Consider the following 17165-nt stretch of genomic DNA (forward strand, 5'->3'; position numbering starts at 1 on the left):
ACCGTGTATCCAACTGGAGAATGGATGACTGCTGGGTAAGTGAAGTGTTGAGGTTGGTGTTTGGGGAACTAGAATCCATGGGTATATGGGTATATATGCAAATGAAGCAGCACAGCAATAGTGTAGTGGTTAGAGCATCTGCCTAATGAACAGACATTCCCGTTCTGAATCCCACTGAACAGACTATCCATTCAAGTAAAACAAAGCTCATCCCTGTCCACATTCAAATGTAACTTGGATCTATGGATAGGTAACAGAAAATGTAGTTCAGGATTGTCCCTCATGCCACTAATGGAGAGAGGCAGTTCCTAAATGCTGCATCCATTACATGGGTCCCTTCAAATTATCTATGGTATGATAACAGTTATTCTCACTAGGGCTAATGTATAATTAGCAACCATGGGATAGGTAAGACCAAAAGGGAAATTGGCTAAGCTTAAAATGTTCTCCAAGTGAACCTATGTTGTGGTAGTAAATACTTTTAAAACATTGCCCTTTTTAGATCACTAAGTGCCCCATTCACCCTCTGCCCCCCCCCCCCCCCCAGCCTTCAACAGCTTCTGGAACCTCTGCTGTAACCTCAAATCCTGCCTCAGAGTCTGTGTGGCTTGCATTTCCATTGCTCATAAATATATGTATGCATCAACTGCTGATGACTACATCAACATTAAATAAGTGTGTACATGTACTCACATCAGCTACTGGGTTTCTCATGCACACTTATTATTTACTAAGTATAATTAGATTTGGCTGTGGCGTGCCTTTCCACGATTTAGAAGTGAGCCTGTGCTCCAGCTGTGAGGAGAAGCTTTTCCTGAAGCAAAGTGCCTTGGCTGTATGCATATGTGATTAGCAATGCTTCTCATCATGCTGGGAAGATAAACAGTGTTGGGCTGGTTGTGTTGTGGCAACACTGTTAATAAATCTCTGGGTGTACCTTTTCAGGCTTTTGAGCAATTCCACTTACAAAAAGCTGAACTTTCATTATCCAAAGTTTCCAGTTTTCTGCTTAGTTGTTATGCAGCAGAAGAATTCTTGGTGGTTTTATTTGAGCTCATTTGCACTTTGAATTACACATCTGCCCTTTCAGGCATATACATTTTGAAAGTAAGCATTCTTTCTTATTTCTGCAGTTTTGTGGGTTAGGTGATTGTTTGACAGGATGCTCAGTATACAGCAGACATTATGGATGTAAGACCTGCCTCCATGAAATGCTTTACTCAGTCTGAATAACTTATTATGTAACATATGGCATGCATCATCCTATAGGGAGGCCATTAGCATTTAAACCTGTATAATTACATGCTTAATTCACATGGCAGTTATGGGTGGGAAAAGCCTACAGAGATCAATTGCCATGGTTCTTTGTCCTAAAAAGTAAATATATGTTAGCTTCTAAGAGTAAATGAAGACAGCTGTGCATATCTAGATAGAATATATTCTTCTGAAAGAGATGCAAATCCTCCCTAAAGCCTCCACCTTGTTATCCAGTGGCATTCAATAGGTTGCAGTGACTAGTTTACTACACTAATGCCATCCAACCCCAGCTAGTCACATCTCACTCAAGCTTTATCCAGAGTCCACAAAATCTGAAATATGTAATGATAGCACACATTGGCATATACTATATCAGCGTTCCTCCAGTTTCCTTCATATGCCCTCCCCTTTATCGTGTTCTCAATCCAGTCCTCTTTCTATCACAACCATTTTTCTTCTATTTCTTCTGCACCTCATGTCACATATTACATTACATCATCCATATGTCAGCCATTTCTTCCCTCATCCAGTTAAGCCCCTCCTAACATTCATAATCCATGAGCTGTACTGGCATAGCTGGATAAAGCAGGACTTCAGCCTGGATAACCCAAGTTTGATTAGTAGCCTGAGCACCTGAAAAAGCTTGTTTGGGAGAGGATATGAATCATACAGCTAAACCAGCTTGTCTATATTTTGGGTGTGGGGACAGGGAGCATGTGCCAGTGCACATTTTCCATAGTAGAGTTTCCAGAAGAGATGGGTGATCATGCAGATATGTTGTCTGTAAAAAGACAGGGTTATTTGGTCATATATGTGCAGATGCATGTAAATACATCACCATGATCCACTGCAAGCCAACTCCTGTGTGCTTTACATGTGTGAGGATGTTAGATTCTGTAATAAAAGAAAAGAAAGCCACTTTAATGATGGGTCATCTGCATCAGCATTCACCTACAGTGAAAGGGAGAGTGATGAACCAAGTGGATGACAGAAAGTTGATGGCTGACAGAGTTAACAAAAAACAAACAAAAATTTGACAAACTATACCAAAGCCCTGTAATGTCAGACCCTCTCACAACTGCTTTCCAAGGGCTTGCAGTCTTTTTTTTAATCTAACATGTCATTACACACATCCAAGTATACTGATCTTTATTACACACCCCATCTTTAATAAATAACCCAAAAAGGTACAATTTTTATGGACACACTCAGCCAAGGCCAAACCTATCTAGCTATTCTGGACGCGGCTTAAAACGATTTTCACTTTCCCATAAATTATCCATATAAGTAACTGATCGACCTGCCTTATACAATTTCACCACCTACCATCCAGTCTTCTACCCTTCAGTCATAATCCATACAGGAAGATGAGCCACCTATAGAGTGTGAGCATATACATATCCCACCCTAAACCAAGCAACAATGACTATTGACTAATCGGAAGCACCTCTTCCTAAAATGTCTCTTCCACCAAATCCTGCCATTCCCTTACCCATCTTCTATACAGCTTATTAATTCTAACCCTGTGGGTTCTGTCCTTAAGCCAGTTTGCAACCTATCTTGTGACATATGGGTTTACATTAGCTGGGAGAGGGGGAAAGTTGCACTGAACTGTCTGCTAATATGTTGGCAATGTCTGTGGGTTCAGTGATTTTGTATCATTTACTAATTCTGAGCATATGGGAGTTTCACAGGGTTCTAACATAGCTGAGGAGTTTCCACCCAGGTTCCTAACATAGCTGAAAAATGCAGTCCTGAGGTGTTCATAGAGAAGGCATTTGTAAGCTTTCGCAGCTTGTCTCATGGGAACTATGCTGTTCCCATTTTTGGCATTTGAATTATGAACCCCAGAAACTGTTAGCTAGAAAGTTAGGCTTGAGTAATGTCAGTCTATATTTGGGTAGTTGAAGTCACCCAATGCATGCTACAATTTGTAGAGCAGTTTTGCCTAAAACCTAGGAGTGCTCTCAGAGCCTTGAACCAGGTTTTCAGGTTACGAACGAACATGTTCATACTACTGAGAAGGGCCTACCAGTCGCGTGCATTTTAAGTTAGACTTCTTCTGGCATTGAGCGTACCCTCAGTTTCTTCCATTTGTTTTGTTTCTGGTGGTAGGTTTAGAATTTGAGCGCATCATTCTTGGTGAAGGAAGAGCTTGCTCAGGTCAGGTCTCATACCTGCCTGCTACACATAATCGAGAGAGCTCTCTGTCTCTTTTCATAGTCCCAGGAGGTAATGCCTCAGGTCGTTCACACCAGCATGTGTTGTATTTGGCCTGGGCTGCTGACTGCTTTGCACACTGCTTTTGACCTTTGGACATAGAAGAATATTGGGAAATCCTAAAATGAAAACAAGGGCCAGTGGGCAGTAACTTTCTCCATCTCCTTTCTTTCTGTTCATTTTACTGGTGATCCACCCTAGTTTTCCCTCATCTATAAGCCTCATATGGCCCAGTTTTGCTTCCAATCACTTTCCATGATGTACACCTGCCCTTCTCAGAACATTTTTCCACACTGGCATAATAATTAACAATACAACCAGACATTTGCAAGTACCCCAACACTTACATGAGCCTCTTTTAAGTTTATCAGGTCCCACAGTCCTCCATGATTTTCCAGTACCTTAAACCAACCTACCCTATCAAGCCAACATGTTTTGAGTAACATATATACTGATTTTACCTTCCAAGAAAAACATGATCCTCTACTAAACTATGCCCATATGTGAAGCCCCTGCACTGGCCCAGTAATCAAGGACCCTCAATCCTCACCACTAGCACCAGTGAGGAACATACACAATAGGAGGATGACAAGTACATACACAGTAAAGTGCAATTTCCCCTAAAAGCATACAGAGATCACAGTCAGTCTCGGGCTGGTTTCTGCCTCTTTCTCCAGATCCCCAATAAGACTCTCCATGGACACAGCTATAGGGTTAGGATCTTAGCCGAGTGGTCAAGCCAATAACTCCAGTACCATCTCTGTCCAACCGGTGCTTGGTGTCCTTGCCCAAGTAGATCTCACACACACACACACACACACACACACACACACACACACACACACACACACACACACACACACACACACTTTGTGATTTGATTAATTTACAAACACACAGACACTCCTGGGGAAGTCTGGCACAGATTTACTAGCTGTTCCCCTTTCTGCCCAGACTATAAGGTAGTTATCACTGCCACCAACCATTACTTATCAGCTACTATAAGACCCTTACAAAGGGTGACCAGTCCTACTGTGTAATGTTACTATTATCCAAATGGTAAGTGTGACCAAGACTAAGGCAATATAGGAGTGGTCTGTACAGTGTCACCAAATACATATGCAAGTACTCTATGAGCTTAAATATGTTTCAGAAAAATATCAGTCACAAAGATAGGTTTAATGTTTCAGAAAAATATCAGTCACAAAGATAGGTTTAAATATATCTAATAATAAATAATAAAAGAGCAAGACAATACTCAATCAACACAGTGACTACAGTGTTCAGAATCACAGGAAATATTTTAAAACAACATTGCAGGACAGTCTCAAATAAATACAGAAAACATATAAAGTAATCTTTACTATATTCCTGCCTATCTGTAAAAGAAATACTATACCTAAATCTTACTTACAGAGAAAAGCAAACGCAGAAGTGCTGATGATGGATGTTTCTAGGCCCAAGACAAGATACAAAATGCCCCATCTTTCTCTAAGAAAGTTCTTAAATTAATAATCAACATTACTGCTGGGTTAGCTCAGATGACATCACTCTTTGTCACCTGACTTCAGTTCCCATTCTAAACAGATACTTAGAATTTAACACCTCTGGTCAAAAAAAAAATATATACATGTATATATATATATATATATATATATATATATATATATATATATATATATATATATACATGTATATATATATATATATATATATATATATATATACATTACAAGTGTGCCACTGCTGGGAAGTCATAGAGCAATAAAAACACTTTTACATTTGTAAACTAGTAATTATTTCTGTTTCAAGACAATAAGAAAACCTCTAGCTCTAGACATTGTGTCTGCTTATGGAGAGATAGCATAATCGTAAAACACTTTACTTTTCAACTTATTTTCTTGAAGTTTTGCAAGTTATCTCTTTATGTTCCAGCTTCTACTATTAAAACATACATTTGCATAGGTATATAGTTTATATGCATTTTTGTTCTTTTTCAGTAGGGTACACTGTGGTTACATTCTTGAAGCTCAGTACATAACATACAGTTCAACACACACTTCTGCACCAGTATTTTAATATACACATAACATATAGTTCTCTTACATTTGCAAGACAAGCATATGAATCATATTAATATTCACAAGTGACATATGACTATCCACAACATTCCAGATAGCTGGGCTGGCAGTGTCACATTTCTCCCCTCCCTGAAAACTCAAGCTAGTTTTTCAAGTGCCCCTTGAGAAACTTTGTTTGAGAGGGTTGAACCTGTCTGGGAATACCTTATCCCATTTCCTGTCTTGAGATCCCAACTGTATTGGCATTGATAACCCCACTGCAGTGCTGCACTGTCATATCATATGCTTGCAACCCTAGGCTCCACCTTAGTAACTTGGCATTTTGCTGGCTGGTGCAATGTAGCCATGTTAAGGGATTTGTGATCTGTAAATATAGGGAATTTTCTTCCATACAGATAAGGCTGAAGTTCCTGCAGTGCCCATACTTTGGCTAGGCATTCCTTTTCTACAGCAGCATAGCATTCCTCCCTGTGTTGGAGCCTACAACTGAGATATACCACTGGGTGCTTTTCTCCCTCTGGTGAAACCTGGCTAAGTACAGCCTCCACCCCATGGTTTGAAGCATCTACCTGCACAACAAATTATTTGCTGTAATCTGGACTGGCTAACATAGGGGGTCCTCCCAAAGCTCCTTTAAGCTTCTGGAATGCCTGTTGACGTGCTGGGATCAACACTTCATTATCTGGCCTGTTTTTCCTTGTCAGGTCTGTGAGGGGAGCAGCTATGGTACTATAACTGGGGATTAATTTTTTTTAGTACCCTGCTATCCCTAAGAATTCCCTCACCTGCTTTTTGGTAGCAGGGGTAGGCCATGCCTGAATGCCTTCCACTTTGGTGGGTACTGGCCTGATCTTACCACTCGCCACTCTCTGTCCCAGGTAGGAGACCTCTGCTATACCCACCCTGACATTTGTTGGGATTAATGGTAAACCCTGCCCTCTGTAGTCTGGCCAGCACCTCCCAGACATGTTGAAGGTGCTCTTGCCAGCAATGGCTGTAGATGGCAATATCATCTAGGTAAGCAAGGGCAAAATCTCCTGCTCCTGCTAGCATGCAATCTACCAGCCTATGGAAAGTTGCTGGGGTATTTCTCATCCCAAAGAGCGTCTTTGTGTACTCAAACAAGCCAAAAGGAGTCACAAAGGATGATCTCTCTCTAGCACTGGGAGTCAAGGGCACCTGCCAGTAACCCTTGGTAAGATCAATGGTGGTAAGATATTTAGCCCCACCCAGCTGATCTAGGACTTCATCTGTCCTAGACATGGGGTACGCATCTGACTCTGTGTGACTATTTAGTTTCCTGTAGTCCACACATAACCTGATGCTGCCATCTTTCTTTGGTACTAGCACCACTGGGGAGGCCCAGAGACTGCTGGACTCTTGAATTAGCCCTAGTTCCAACATTTCCTGTATCTCCTCCCTCAGATTCTTTTTGACTCTCTCAGGAACCCTGTAAGGAGCCTGCTTAATAGGCCATTGGGGTCCTGTATCCACATGGTGCTGCATCAGGTGGGTGCACCCTGGTTTCCCAATGAACATGTCCCCAAACTCCTGTAACACTGCTTGGATTTCTCAAACCTGGGTAGGGGATAGCTGCTGGGACATTGCTACCCCTTCCACTGAGGTGTCAGTCTGAGCCTCACTGAAACGATCAGTCATCAGATCCCCCTCAGACTCCTCCTGTAATCCACTGCAAATACTCAACACAAGGGCCTCCCTATCATGGTAAGGTTTCATCATGTTAACATGGTACAATTTGTGCCCCTGCCTCCTGCCTAGCAGATCTACCATGTAGTTAACATCACTGACTTTTCTTACCACCTAGTAGGGTCCCTTACAAGATGCCTGCAGCTTGTTGTGTCTAACAGGAATGAGAAATATTACCTTCTGCCCTACACAATACTCCCTAGCTTGAGAATTCCTGAAATACCAGACCTTTTTCTGCTGTTAGGCATCTGCCGGTTCTCCTGGGGCAAGCCCATGAGTTCCCGGAGCCTTGTCCTAAGGTTTAGGACATATGCCACAACAGACTCCTTGTGGAATTCACACTCACCCTCCCACTTATCTTGAATCAAATCTAGAGGTCCCCTCAACCTATGCCCATACATCAACTCAATGGGTGAAAAAGCTGTGGATTCCTGGGTAACCGCTCTGTAAACAAAAAACATATGGGGCAAATATTTGTTCCAGACCCTCTTAAACTGGTCTGCAAATGTCTGTAGCATCGTTTTGAGTGTAGAGTTTAACCTCTCAACAAGACCATTAGTCTGGGGATGGTAGGGGGTGATCTTTAGGTGCTTCACCCCACAGTACCTCCACAGACAAGTCAGCAGGTCTGACATGACATTGGCACCTCTGTCAGTCAGTATTTCTTTTGGGAAACCTACCCTGCTGAAAATCTCTAACAAAGCATTTCCTACCTTTTCTGTCTCAATGGATGACAGAGCCACCACCTCAGGGTATCTGGTAGCATAATTTACTACCACTAGGATATAATTTTTCCTTGCGGAACTTGCAGTACTCAAAGGCCCACAATATCAATAGCTACCCTCTGAAATGGCTCCTCAATCACAGGCAAAAGCATCAAAGGAGCTTTCACCTTGTCTCCTGCCTTGCCTACCTTTTAGCACTGCTCACAGGTCCTGCAGTACCCTCTTACATCTCTGGAAATTCCAAGCCAATAGAAGTTCTGCATAATATATCTCTTCATACGTTTTATGCCCATATGACCTGCAAAGGGAATATCACGGGCTATGGCTAGAAATGCCAGATGGTAGACTCTGGGCACTACAAACTGCTGTATTCTCTCACCCTCTAGACCTCCTTCAGGCATCCACTCTCTATACAGTGTTCCCTAAAGAATCAGGTGCCTCACTAGCTACCTCCCTCAGGCCTTGTAATGTAGGGTCTGAGAGTTGAACCTATCTCAACTGTCTGTTTGTAATCCTTCCCAGCTACCCCTTCCACAGGAAGTCTGGTATCCTCTGACAGCAGTGCCTCACTGTCAGCCTAGGTACTACTACTCACCTCTGACCTTGCGGTTACTCTGTCCAAGGAAACATCAGTACCCAAAAGCAGCTGTGGCTCACCTTCAGTCTCACTGCTACAAGGTAACTCCCTCCCTGAAGTAACTACTTCACCAGTCCTGGATGCGTATGCAGTCTGTCTGGGTCTTCCCAGGCTACCAAACCCCTGTGCTTGTCTCCAAATCTGACTGCATGTAACTGCAAGAACACACAGTACTGCATTATCAAAAGCATTCCCTAGCAGGACATCTGCAGGGATATCCACAAACACATCTTCTTGCTGGTTTCCTTTTCCACCCTCCCAGTCAAGGTGAACCCTAGCCAAAGATATTTGGAATGGAGTCCCTCCTAAAGCTCTGACTGGTGTAGACTGCCTAAACAAGTAGTGCTCCTCTGTAATCATTGCAGGCTTCACAATGGTTAGGTCAGAGGCTGTGTCTCTCTTAACCATGGTCTCTTTCCCATTCAATAAGATAGGATATAACCTCTTGTGGTAGTTTGGTACCCTTGTTGTCTTGAGACAACTTACTGCTGGCATTTTGTCAGTCTCACTTAAGGCTCTCCCAACTTTTGTTCCCCACCTTCCCTCCATGGACATCTATATGCTACGTGGCCCCACTGGTTGCATTTAAAACATCTAACCCTTGGTCCTGGACATGTACCTGGACCAGTGGCTTCCCCTGCTACTGGCAGACTCTGTTGGGGCAGTCTGGGCTGCCCACCATGGATTCCCTTAGACCCATGAGCAGCATTGGGTGTCCCTTTCCTGTGCAGTGATGCCCTGCTTGCTAGGTGTAGGTCTGCCTTCTTCCCCAACTCATCTACAGTATTGCATTGTCTATCAGCTAACCAGATTCTCATGTCCTGAGGCAAAGTGCTAAGGGCTTGTTCCCTCACCAAAAGGTCTGCCAGCCCTTAAAAAAGTGGTTACCTGGCATCCACTCACCCACCTATGAAAATAGGTGCTTAGTTCAGCAACATATCTACACATACTTTCATCTGCCTTGCATCTATGCTCACAAAACTTTTTTCATATACACTTCAGGTGTTAACTTAAAACAATCTAGCAAACACATTTGACAGTATTATAATTAAAACAATCTGTATCAGACAGTTTAGAAATTGCAGTTACAGCTTTACCATGGAGTAAGGGGGTCAGGAACCATACACAGAGCCCTCAGTCAGCATTATAGTATTTACATACCCTCTCAAACATATGAATGAAACTATCAAAATTATCTCCCTCTGTAAATTGTGGAAGAAATTTACTGATCTTTGTTGCATCTGGGGTTCAGTTACTCACTTCCCATTGCCTCCATGACTCTGGTGAAGAGTCAGCATCTCTTTTTCATGTTGCCTCTGCCTCTCATTCTCCTCAGCCTCCAGATGTCTCAGTCTCTCTGCTGGTTCTCTTTTCAAATGCTTGGCCTCCAACTCGTGTCTTTAACTCCAGACAGATTTTTAAGTCCTCTGTGGAAAGGCTGAGCTGCCCATTTTCTATGAGTAGTACATCTCCACAGCCAGTTTGATTGTCCTCTTGTTACTATTCTGCAATGCAGCTGTGATTAAAGCTGCAATCATGTCTGCTTTAGTCAGGTTGGCATGCACCAGTCCTTTAGCCTGGCACATCTCAGCCAACCGGCTTCTTCTCAGCTTGGCATACTCCTCTGCTGACATGCTTCCTGTTCTTCCTGACTAACTAAGCTAACAAAAAAATAAAACACTTGTGATATGATATATGAATGTTCACTGCATGGGTCGATGAGAGTACAAACACTGTCATTGACCACTGTACACAGGCTACAGGAATTCAATATCCACACCACTTCAAGCCAGTTAGTATGTGATGTGGCTAACTCACCACTGTTAACCAATTAATATGTGATGTGGATATCCCACCACTGTTAAACAATTAATATGTGATGCCCCTACACTGGCCCAGTAATCAAGGAGTCTCAATCCTCACCACTAGCTCCAGTGACGAACGTACACAATGGGAGGATGACAAGTACACACACAGTAAAGTGTAATTTCCCTTAAGAGCACACAGAGATTACAGTCAGTCTGGGGCAGGTTTCTGTCTCTTTCTCCAGATCCCTAATAAGACTCCCCACAGACACACCTATAGAGTTAAGATCTCAGCTGAGTGGCCAAGCCAAAACCTCCAGCACCCTCTCTGTCCAACCAGGGCTTCATGTCGCTGCCCAAGTAGCTGACATACATACACACACACACATACACACACACACACACACACACACACACACACACACACACACACACACACACACACACACACACACACACACTTTGAAATTTGATTTATTTACAAACACACAGATACTCCTGGGGAAGGCTGACACAGGTTTACTAGCTATGCCCCTTCTGCCCAGACTATCAGGTAGTTATCACTGCCACTAACCACTACTTATCAACTACCATAAACGCCCTTACAAAGGGTGTCCAATCCTATTGTGTAATGTTACTATTATCCAAATGGCAAGTGTGACCAAGACTAAGGCTATTTAGGACTGGCCTGTACAGTGTCAACAAATACATATGCAAGTACTCTATGAGCTTAAATATGTCTCACAAATCTTAGCCACAAAGGTAGGCTTAAATATATTTAATAATAAATAATAGAAAACAAGAAAATACTCAAGTAAATGCAGAAAACATCTAAAGTAATCTTTACTATATTCCTGCCTATTTCTAAAAGAAATACTATGCCTAAATCTTACTTAGAGAGTAAGGCAAATGCAGAAGTGCTGATGATGGATGTTTCTAGGAACAAGACAAGATACGAAATGCACAGTCTTTCTCTGAGAGAGTTCTTAAATTAATAATCAATAATACTGCTGGGTTAGCTCGGATCACATCAGTCTTTGTCACCTAATGTTAGTTCCCAGGCTAAACAGATACTTAGAATTTAAAACCTCCATGTCAAAAAGACATATCTCTCAGAAGTGTGCAGCTGCTAAGTCATAGAGCAATAAGAACACATTTACATTTGAAACCTAGGATTTATTTCTCTTTCAAAACAATAGGAAAACCTCTAGCTCTAGACACTGTGTCTGCTTGCAAAGAGATAGCACAATTGTAAAACACTTACTTTTTAACTTATTTTCTTGAAGTTTTGCAACTTAACTCTGTATGTTCCAGCTACTACTATTAAAACATACATTTGCACAGGTATACGGTTTATATACATTTTTGTTCTTTTCCAGTAGGGTACACTGTGGTTACATTCTTAAAGCACAGTACATAACATCCGGTTCAACACATACTTCTGCAGCAGTAGTTTAATATACACATAACATTTTCTTACATTTGTAAGACAAGCATATGCATTATATTAATATTCACAAATGACACATGACTATCCACAAAATTTCAGATATCTGGGCTGGCAGTGTCACACCATATTTTACTAATCTTTTCTTTTTTTTAACCAGCCAAAAACTGCCTAATTCACTTTATCCAAATAAATCAGCTTGATCATCTCAGTATCGCAGACATGACCTTCCCTTTTGTCTGCATCAGCTTCCTATTTGTATTAAATATGATCTCACACACACACACACACACACACACACACACACACACACACACACACACACACACACACACACACACACACACACACACACACACACATATATATATATATATATATATATATATATATATATATATAAAAAATCAAACATACCCAGTCACCCAATCAACTATTAGCATGAAAATGCTTCTTTGAAACATGCATCTTCTTCCACCTTGTGCAACATAATCAGAAATTGTATTCTATTCTATTCTTTCAGATCCCAATGCCCTGGAAGTAGTAGTACATGCCAAGCTACACATACCACTAACAGTATGATCATCATTTTAATCTTGACAACCTTGCCTTGTCATATACTCCTGTATCACACCAGTGACAGGGGAGTATATGACAAGGCAAGGTTGTCAAGATTAGACAAATAAATACTTCTCAGACATTAAAGGAAATGTTAAGAATTTATGGCTGACAATGTTTGCAGATGACTGTAAATGTGATGCCATTATAATCTCTCCAGAGGACACAAAGATCCTCTAAGTGCGCCTTCTAAAACAAATAGCTGCTGTCAAAACAATGGACTAAAACTAAAAGTTAAATGTGTATTATTATCCTTCAGCAAGTGAGGCAACCCTTGTAACTATCACATTAGCAACATATCCCTGAAAGATGATCCCATAGTGAAGTATCTGGAAACTTATGTCAACAATGAACACTCCTTTGATCATTATTCTTCAAGGAAGTCCTTTTTTCATTGTACAGCTTATATTTAAAGGTATGGTATCCAGGATTAGGTATTTAATCATTCCACTGTACTCAGCTGTCATTAGATCAGTCTTTGAATATGTCTCTTTCAGTATACACCTATTCAAACACTTCACACAACAGGAATAGCCACAATGCTTTCTCACTAAAAAATGAAGACAGAATCCAGCCATTACATGAAGATTTCTGATACATGCAGAAACAGCTTCTGAATACATTGCAGCAACAACATGGAATTATCTGTGAACAAATGAAATAGATAATCATTCTAGCCACTAATTCTAGACTGAAGGTTATGCAGTATCCTTTGAGCTAGTAAGCCTATAGTCGAGCAAAAGATGGCACCCCAGTCTAACCTTCTACCCTTCCTACACTCACAGATAACTATCAGTTAACTGCTATACCCAAGCCCATGTTCAATTTAAAGATTATATTAGATCTGTAAACCCTGTATACCAAACCGGCATCCCCATAATTCTAAAATAATTCCATTACACTAAGTTATATGCTTTTCTTATATCACACATCACTACAGTTTTCTACCTTCTGCTTTCTTTCCTGATAATATATAAATTGTACCCACATAACCCAGCCACTATCTGAAGCATTGATAAACAAAAAAACAGAATGCCCACATCCACCAAATGCCCTATTACCGTCTCTGATCTCACCACTAAAAGCAACACAAACACCTTCTCATCCATTTTCTTTAATAAATTGGTTACAATATTGCCATAGCCTCAGACTTTCCCCTTATCTTTTTGGAATATCAAACAACAAAACATCACATAGTGAGTTTGAGAGGTCTTCACCATTTAGCTATTTTAGAAATAAATAGTTCATAGCTGTTAATCTCCAACCACACCATCCTGAGGAAGTAAGTAGGCCACATTCATCGTTTCATTAATCAGATGTCTTTAACTACTTCTGAGACATTAACTTCTTTATCCAACTCCTTTCTTTCCTTGCATTCCAATAACTATCATTTTCATCAGTTCCAGCAATCATCTCACTGTCTCTTTTCTACATTTCCAACCTCATGTAGGTCATGATACTAACTCATAAATGCTTTTCAGATCAGTTTTGTCTGAAATACCCTGTGACATAAATAAGGCACTGCCAGCGCAGCTAGCTGGACTTTTGTAAATAATCATATGTCATTTGTGAATTTCAACATGATTCCTATGCTTGTGTTACAAATGTATTAGAACTGTATGTCATATAAAATGTTTTGTACAGGCATGTGCTGAAGAGATATTTTGTAGAGTACTCAGCTTAGAGATGGGTCCACTGTGTACCTTACTGGAAGAAAACAAAAATGTAGCATGTCTGGTGGTCTCTTATGTCCTTGCTAATAATTTCCACGCTAATTCATTCCATGGCTTGCAAATAAGGCTAGTAAAACAATTGGGTCTGTAGTTTCCAGGATCTATTGAAGGTCCTCTCTTATTAAGGGGGGGTGACCATCACAGTCCTCCATTCACATGGGATAAACCCTGTTTTAAGACTATAGTTAAATAATGCCTCTAGGGGTCCTGATAAGTAATTCTTTAGACTATTCAGGAGACATCCTGAGATGATATTGGGACACATTGACGCCATATTCCTGGCTTTAATGATAGCAGAGAGTACATGCTTCCTAGGTATGGTTGCAGGGGTTATGTTTGAGGGTATTGTGGGGTGGTTGAAGGCTGAGGGGATTGGAACTGAATTTGTCGGCCAACATGTTTTGCTATATCTTCAGGCTCAGTGAGTGCGGCACTATTAACCACCAGTTCAGCACATTACTGTGTATAGTTCTTGAGGTTTCTTACATAGCTGTAGAAGGTCTTATGGTGATTTTTCATGTGTGAGGCTATCTTAATGGCAAAGTTGGATTTTGTTGACCTAATTAACTCTCTTAGTTGCCTATTTACTCTGATGAAATATGGGAGTTACCCTTCCTGATTTTTGCCATATTTTTCCCTTTGCTGTATATACTGTTTAATTTGGTATACCACTAGGGTGGTTTGTTTCTGAGGCTACTATAAGCCTTCCTTCTGGTAGCTACAGCAGCCTGTATCCAACCATTGGCATTGCTGTATATAGTTTCTGAGAGCAATTCAGCATAAGCTGCTGTGTTCCCTGGTTTGGAGGGGCACTGAATTTTGACAAATCATCACTTAATAACAGGTAATTTGCCTTGGAATACTTTCTAACTGTTACTAGTTTTAATGGGATTACAGAGTTGATTTTGATTTCAAAGCAGATAGCTTTATCATTGAACCTTACCAGGGAGGGCAAGACACTGGTTGAGGGTGCAGCTTTCTTCCATATTTTTGAGCACAATCTCCAGTATATATGAATATCTAATTAGGCATATTCACTATTTGGTTAAGGGTGTTTACATTTACAAAATTCAGGAATCTTTGTGCCTGTAGATTTGATGCCTTGTAAGATTCCCAGTCTATAGAGGGCTAATTAAAGTCTCCCATGAGCAGGGTGTTAGAATGGATGGTAAGTGTCTTCAGTAGGTCCAAATATGCTTTGTGAACCTCTTGGGAAATGATGGGTGACCTATAGCTGGCTAGGATATGGTACATGATTTTGTCAATGGTGATATGCATTTGGTGGAGCTCCAGCACGTCATCCTGTTTGACCACCTTAGAATTATGCCTGTTATTGATGTTTATTGAGACTCCTCTCCCTTTAGCCCTTGTCTCTGCAGCTACAGGTGTAAAGGTATGGAAGGCACTAAAACCTTGCAATGCAGGGGGTACTCTCTGCCACTTTAAGCCAAGACTCAGAAATGCACAGATATCCATATTCTCAAGAGTGGAGAGGGCTTGGAAGGAGTGTAGTTTTTTATTTAGGTTTCTGGCATTGAGCAGTAACACCATGGCATTCAGTTGAGTTGATTTTGCTATGTCAGTAGGTTTGGCAATTTGGCATTGCCTAAAAAAGGCACTATGGGGTGGATAAAGTTTTAGCCAGTATTTGAAAGCCTAAAGAGGAAAGGTGCATATTATCCTTGGCAAAATAATGTAGTCTGTTATCCATGTCCTCTCAAACTGACAAATATTGGATCCCCTTAGAATGACAACAGAAAGACAGCCAGGTGTTGAAATAAATACATTTTTGCTCATATTCTGGCATCATCCTCAGTGATGGTGATATGCTGCTCAATGCTATGCTCATAACAGCCTGAAAGACATAGTCATAAAGCTCTATAATGTCTTTCTCTTGATATAGTCCAGGGAGATACATCTCAGGTCATTTAGACATACATGGACTATGATACAATTATATTGGTACACATGGTGTAAGCTCTTTTGAATTATTTTTACTACCACAGTCTATATGTACTCAACCTCCTTGACTGCTTTTTATTTAAAAAAAAGCTCATTCTTATTTTCCATGATATCGAATCTCTAATTCAAACAAACATATGCATGTCCCATAATCCCCCTCTCCTCAGTCATCACTGCTAGCACCTCTTCCTCACCCCCCATCATTTCCTCATCCACAAAAATTCAATCTAGTCTACTAGCTTGTCTTATCTCATCATTAGAAAACAAACTTTTTTGGTCATTGTCGCTCATCTCGCCCCTATGCATCCACATGTCTCTGATCATCCAGACCTTTCATCATTTCTGTCCAACCTCCCATGATTTGCTTGCTGCAACCAAACAATTTTTTTATATTCTGGTATGATCACTACATTATTGTTTTCTCCATCCACCGGTTTAGTGCCATCCTCACTCAAAACCAATGAAATTAAAAGTATGGTGCAAAACTCTGCCTTTCCTCTGTTCGGTCCTTTAAACCTACCTACAGCTGTCATTATCATCAATACTTTCCACCTCAATATCAAAAACTGACCTTCGCCACACTTTCAACCATGATTACCTTCTGAAGCTGACAATGTTTTATAGAATTACAACTTCCTACTTCCTTTCACTGTTCCAATATCCATTCAAACCGTCCGCAAAACCTAGTCAGACCTATTAACCCAGTATACTCACCTCACTCTTTTCAGCTATAGTTCTTACATCATCAGCCTCACTCTCACAAGTTCTCTCTTCATAGAATGGTTCATCTCCTGTCACTTTCCACATAATAATTTTCTCTACTCATCTTTCTTCTCAACCTCTGACTTCTCTGACTGCCTGCCTTGTCATTTCTACTTATTTAGCATTGGACGCCAATACCTACTAACCTAATAGAAAATCATGCCAGGAACCTGCCACTCCTATAAATTTGACAGTGACAGAGCTATCCATC

This window comes from Protopterus annectens, chromosome 7.part0, assembly GCF_019279795.1.
Source record: "Protopterus annectens isolate FY-2018-M chromosome 7.part0, PAN1.0, whole genome shotgun sequence".
Lineage (NCBI taxonomy): Eukaryota > Metazoa > Chordata > Ceratodontiformes > Protopteridae > Protopterus > Protopterus annectens.